The following is a 6,393-nucleotide window of genomic DNA, read 5'->3' as shown; positions in this document are numbered from 1 at the left end:
TAAGGTACACTTTCCCAAGTCAATGGCAAAACTGCAGAGTTTGTCCATATGGAAACACAAAGTGGAAACAACTCATTAAGAAAATAGTTACATGAACACAACATTTCACAAAGCCATAAATTGGCAGTCGAAATTATACAAAAGAGGTCAGAAAAAGTGTTGGATGCAGGCTTCCTTAAGGCACAAGAGGAAGCCATTGCTTCAACTAAATGTGTGTTTAGAACAGCTTATTACATCGCCTAAAACAATAGGCCTTATACTGACCACCCAAATCTTGTAGATTTGCAAAAGTCAAATGGCGCACCAGTGGGGCGAGTACACCATTCTAATGTTTCTTGTATGGAAATAATCTACTTTATCTCAAAGGAAATGCTCAATTGTTTGACTGCCAGCATTAAATCTACTAGGTTTAAGATTACCATTCTCATTGATGAGACCACATCTCTGAGCAAGATGTCATGTTTCATTGTTTATCTGAAATGTGCAGTTAACAATTCTGAACCAACTGGTTGGGCTTTGTGCAGATGAAGCTTCAGTAATGCTGGGGAGGAAGGCTGGAGTTTTCACAAAATTGAAATGGATGGCATTGTTTCAGTCATAGGCTTGAGCTGTCTGTTGGGGATGCTGTAAAGGTTTGCTCTGAAATTAATAATTTCACTAGTTGCATGCACAAATGTTATTCCCTTTATCACCAGTCCCCCAAAAATCAAAGAGAACTGGATTCAGCAGCCTCACAATTAGGCATTCAGTTGAAAAAGATTGGACGAGTCCTTGGTGTTAGATGGATGGCATCATCATATAGAATTGTTAATTTCTTTGGTTGGGCCACCACTTAAAGCATGAGATCCAACAAAGTATGTAAGAAAATGGCTTCTGAAAAGACAGTCTGCTGATTATTTGGCATGTAGAGAAAGGAGTTGCTCTTCCTATGCGCCGCTGTTTTGAGGTAAGCTGCTGACCCTCTGCCCACGTTTTAGGTCAAGAGTTCCCTTACCTTCCAAATTCCAATTTAACCCCTGATGCCAACCATATGCCGACGTCGGCCCAACATCCTGTGCCATCTGGGTCTGTTTACAGTGTACTAATACACAATGATTTTACATAATTGGATCTGAACTTCTCTGTGTTTGATATAAAATCAAATAATACATACTGAATTCATCGTTGGGTTGTTCTGAACAAAACAAGCCTATTTGCAAAGATATCCGATCGAAACTGAGTGATCTGTGACGTCTGAATGAGACGTTTACCACTCAGGCTCTGAATGAGGGCAGGCGACACGGAAACTGTAAATCGGATGTGTTTGATAATGCAACTGGCAGCCAAGAGAAAAAGCTTTCAAACTTTGTGTGCATTGTAGGAATACAGTGTAACTTCTATGCACAGGAGTTGCGCATAACACTGCCAAATAATGCTTAAGAGTGTGTAGTAACACAGTATATAACTCTGAAATGTTCATTATTTTTCAGTTTTTGGTAATCTAAACTTTTTGTTTAACCTCTGGCAGTTTACTGCTTATTTTTGTACCATTTCAGGTTATTCACTGGACTTGAACTGCTTAAATTTCAATAACAACTGGAAAAATGGGGGTGTTCTAAAACTTTTGACCGGTAGTGTATATTTTTCTGCAGCATGGTAAGAGACAGCCAACTGTCAAGAATAAACCAGCCTTGACATTTAGCAATATTTAGTTCACATTGATCAGAATCTTCAAAAACCCAACATAAACTATACATGGGCAGCAGCTATACAGTGTACCTAATAAATCATATTTACCAATCAAATCTAATAGATGACCCATTGTCAGGTGTTCCTCTCTATACATCCATATAGGTAAAAGCACACTTCTCATACTGCAGAATACAGATTTATCTGGGGTAACTGTTCATTTACAGTAAAATGGCAAAAACGTCAGTAGATTGTTTTAGTGCCTAAAAAGGAAAAACATTTAGTGAAATAGCTTGCATAAATTGATTTTTAAGGTATGGTATCAGAAGCATAATCAACACGTACCATGAAACATCATCTGTAATTGATAAATCCAGGACTGGAAGATCCTAAATTCTGTTTATTAATGATAAGCAATACCTGAAGATAATATCCTTAAGGAACAGAAACAACACAAGCATTTAAGTGACGACAGAATTGGCAGAATAAAGGAGGAACAAGACCAAAGGGCTAATCAAGAACACAGAGATTGGACTATGAAACAATGGTCAAAGGCGCCTTAGACAGACAAATCAAAGTTTCACTTATTTGGATCTAATCGCAGACAGCATGTGAGATGACAAACAACAAACTTATAAAGAGCCTTGTTTGAAGCCAACAATTAAACATGGAGGAGGTTCAGTTCAAGTTTGGTGGTGCATATCCTAAAGTGCTGTATGAACATGTATGAAAATGTATGTTATACAAGCACATTTTTATCCAGCATGCTATCCCCAGCAGTGCAAGATGTATTGGTCTAAACCTCAGCAAGATAATGACCAAAACACACAGCTGGAATAATGAAAACATATAAGAAAGAGGAAGATGGGACTCCTTCAATACATAGATTGGCCCTCTCAGTGCCCAGATCTCGATATCATTGAAACTATATGGGACTATTTTGACAGAGCAAAAGTAAAAAAGAATCAATTAGGCCTACTTTATATATTAAATTCATAATTTAGGACACAGTTATATAAAAAAAACGACAAATTATTCTAACGAGTAAGATCAACGGACTTGCATATTTTACATTTTTAATTAAAATATGATGATTATAGACAATGATAATAGAGGAATGTGAATGTTTGTGCACGGATATGTATATGTGTCCTTTAATAGCTCTATATAACACCTTGAAATACATAGTACAGTAGTTGTGTACATTAATTCGCGGAAGTGGATACAAATCTGTGACATCACCTCAACGTCACCACAAGGGGAATCTGCAATCTCATACTGAAGACGCGGCACTGACGAGACAGAGTTTCAACGTCACATGATATTTAAACAACAAATATGAAATGTTCTTCATTTTTAAGAGATTGGGAAATTCCAAATTATAGGAGGAAGAAAAACACGTTCACGATAATTTTGTGTGTTTTCTAAACTAATAGCTCACGCATTCAACTTTCTGTATTGGCTGTTAAAACATTAAAAATAAAAGTGTAAAGCGTTGTACAGGCCATCAGTTCAGAATTGTTTTGGTGAAATCCAATTTGCAAATAAAATAACTTCTGGTTACGGAGTGTTGACCTTACCCTGGCCATCTCACATTGTTCATAATAGTAATGCTGTTAAATGTATTGGCTAAAGGGCTACTAATAAAAAAAAAAAACTATTTATTTGTCATATAGTCATCAACGTTTTTGACTTGGACAGTATGTCACAATAGCTATAACAATAGTCTAATGGCATCGCAGATATTCATGGGTCTCGGATTTCCATACAGACTTGTAAAGTGAAGGGTAGCCTATATGGTAGCTTACAGTTATTAAAATAAGAAATAACAAAAAATCTATAAAAGAGTAAAATGCTTGCAGGTAGGAATTCGTTAACTGCGGGGATGGTCTAGATGCCAAGTGGAAGACATCAGGAAGCAGCAAAATGCTCTGACGCAGCTTCTCCTTCACTGCTGAGTTTGTTCTTTAAATCTAGGAACCTTCCATTGTTTAAATTGTATTTAGATGAGTAGATCTGCTGGTGGTATAAACTGTAGTGAACTGAGAGGCATATTTTGAGTCAAAGTGTCTGGTTTAAAATTATAATGAAAATGGATACATACACCACCACAAAAGCTAGCAGTAGCTGGGCAACTTTGGAGTATTGATGATTGTTTAATTTTACTCTCAAGTGGCTCTTTGTCATTTTGTAGGTCTTCGGATACTCAAGAAAAGACTTCACTATGAATGTGGTAATTACTTTACTTGTTACAGGAAAAATATGATATGTTATATGTTGTGTATCATGTACTGTTTATAAAAACTGCAATTTGTCCTGTGCTGTAATGTCTTGATTTTTACCACTGTGCATTTTGGCATTGATATTATTGATATATTCTGGTTATTACACAAACATGTTTTATTTATTTTTTGTTCTCCCATTAAGAAGGTAAACTGCCTGATTGTCTGCAAGAATACTCATCTGAGAAAGAGCAGACATTGATTGTGGTGACTTGTAAGTATGTGACTGATAGTGTTCAGATATGTCTGTACATAGTACTATATTGTTTTGTTGTTTTACACTTCCATCAAGTGGCGAACTTAGATACTGCAGTGTAACAGGTCTTTGGCAAGAACAGAGTTCTTCAACCTCTTCACTGTCAGGGGAAATTCAGTTCTGTACACTTTGAAGACATGTTGAGGAGTTGTGGAGACATCTGGGAGGAGAAGCTCAAGTTACTATATGCATATCAATAGTCGTTGATTAAGTATTCAAAAGACAATAACTGTATACAATTCAAGAAACAATGAACCTGAAGGCGTAGCCAGGGCTACATGACCCTGGTTGATGTCTGTAGCTTCCTTAGTTTGGCAAGAAGCTACAGATCAAAAATGTTTTAGCAAAACAACAAGCTCCCACAAAGGAGTTAATAAAAACAAATGAATGCTGCATAGACAAAACTGAAACAATGAATACTATAAAAACATGAAACAATTGGTAATATAGAAATAATATACAGAAAAATAATAAAAGTAAATTTTCCCACTACATTACACAACCACATCCCTCGATAAATAAATAGGAAATACATATAAATGTATACTATATTTAGTCTATTTAAAATGTAGACTACACTTGAAGTTAATTGCATTGATCTGATGTCGCTGTTTATCTGACATACGACAATCATCACATACAAGTGACTGCCTACTATAAGTTTAACATCCAGTCTCTATATTATTGAATGAGATTAACGTTTGCCTAACGTTACTTAGATCTTAGTGACAAAGTGAGAATTATGACTGAATATGTGTGGACAGGTACACATCGACATATTTGTTTCACATAACCTCTTGTAGCGGGTGCTACTGTGATCTTAATTGATGGCTTTAATGAGCCACTAATGCACTAAATATATCCGTAAAGACCTACAGTCTCGATTGAAACAGAGCCTGTTTCCTGGAATTTTAATTGTTGAATTGTGGATTTTAACTTTTATTTTGGTACTTGTAGGGCAAGCAGTGGGGGAAAACACTGAAGGACTCACCTGAGGTAACAAACATAGTTAAGAAGTATGTGTGGGTGTTAATTCTGTGAATTGTTTTATCTTTATTGTAACCTGCAGTTCGCCTGAGGTATTATGACCTTTGTCTTTAGGTAATAATGTGATTGTGGAGATGCTTTTTAATTCTTGTTTTTTTTCTTTTGTAGAGGAAGAAAGCCCCTCCACTGTTTCTGATTTAGTGTTATCATTGCTTCGACTACTTTTTATAGATCGTTTTACAATTGCCTTGACTGATTTCATGTGCATACTTCTAATAGCTTTATTACGAAGTTCTAAGGTGACATTTGTCTACCTCTGATCACTGTGAGGAGGATAGAGTCACGTTGGTTTGCTTTGAGTTGTATTTTGGACACGATAATCAGTATACGGTTCTAATTTAAATGCATGTTTTATGTAGGTTTCCTTTATATAATTGCATGTAGTGGCTCTGTCCTTTTCCCAGTGCTTGGTGGTAGATTGCACCATGCCTTGACTAAATCTTTAATTGAACCCTGTTTGCTGGGATATTTATATGCATCTTTGAATTTAGGTGTCCCTCTCTCCTTCAGATATAAAGGGGGTGGCGTAGTTGTCTACATGCACTAGGTGGCGACACACTTTATTGAACTAAAGGTCAAAGATGACGATGGGATCATTTGTATATTGCTTCGCTCGAGGAGTCTTGACTTTCGAATGATGCAGTTGCAATACCATGTATTTACTAGCTGATATCACTATGGAGTGCATGTATCAAGTGCTTCGAAGAAGTGCATTTTTTTTTTTTTTAGGTACAATATAGCTTCAAATGGTTCAATGCTACGGAAAGCTTCAATTCCCCCATCACTAGTGTTTGCACATGAAGAATGAATGTGGTCAATTGTCAATGGAGCTTAGATAACTGTTCCTTTTAATTTGCACACAAGAGATTTTCATTGTGAATGTTATTCCAAATGTAGAGAATTGTGTTTTGCCAAACGTGTGTTATAGAATTGCAGCTTGAGTGGAAAGCAGAAAATATGCCAGTAATGCAGATTTGGTGTTTTGTCCAAAAATGAGGGAAAATTAAATGTAACATTGAAAGGTGAAGATGGCAAACTGCCCTGCAATTGTTGGCTGACAAGATGCCATTACGAAAAGTGAAATCTGGTGCCCAAAAAAGAAACGGATGGGGGGATGTGACACGATTTTCCATAACTACA

The 6,393-nt window shown here is 36.4% G+C and overlaps 1 long non-coding RNA gene across 1 annotated transcript; it reads left to right on the top strand.

Moving 5' to 3' along the window:
* Positions 1-3,839: 3,839 nt before the first annotated feature.
* On the top strand, positions 3,840-5,477 carry LOC136754064 (uncharacterized). Its single transcript, XR_010817519.1, has 3 exons — positions 3,840-3,901; positions 4,096-4,164; positions 5,164-5,477. It is a non-coding gene; the product is annotated as an uncharacterized LOC136754064 (long non-coding RNA).
* Positions 5,478-6,393: the final 916 nt, after the last annotated feature.

The sequence above is a fragment of the Amia ocellicauda genome, chromosome 7 (genome assembly GCF_036373705.1).
Source record: "Amia ocellicauda isolate fAmiCal2 chromosome 7, fAmiCal2.hap1, whole genome shotgun sequence".
Taxonomy (NCBI): Eukaryota; Metazoa; Chordata; class Actinopteri; order Amiiformes; family Amiidae; genus Amia; species Amia ocellicauda.
Note: the sequence above shows the minus strand (reverse complement) of the source record. Positions and strands in the feature narration are given on the sequence as shown.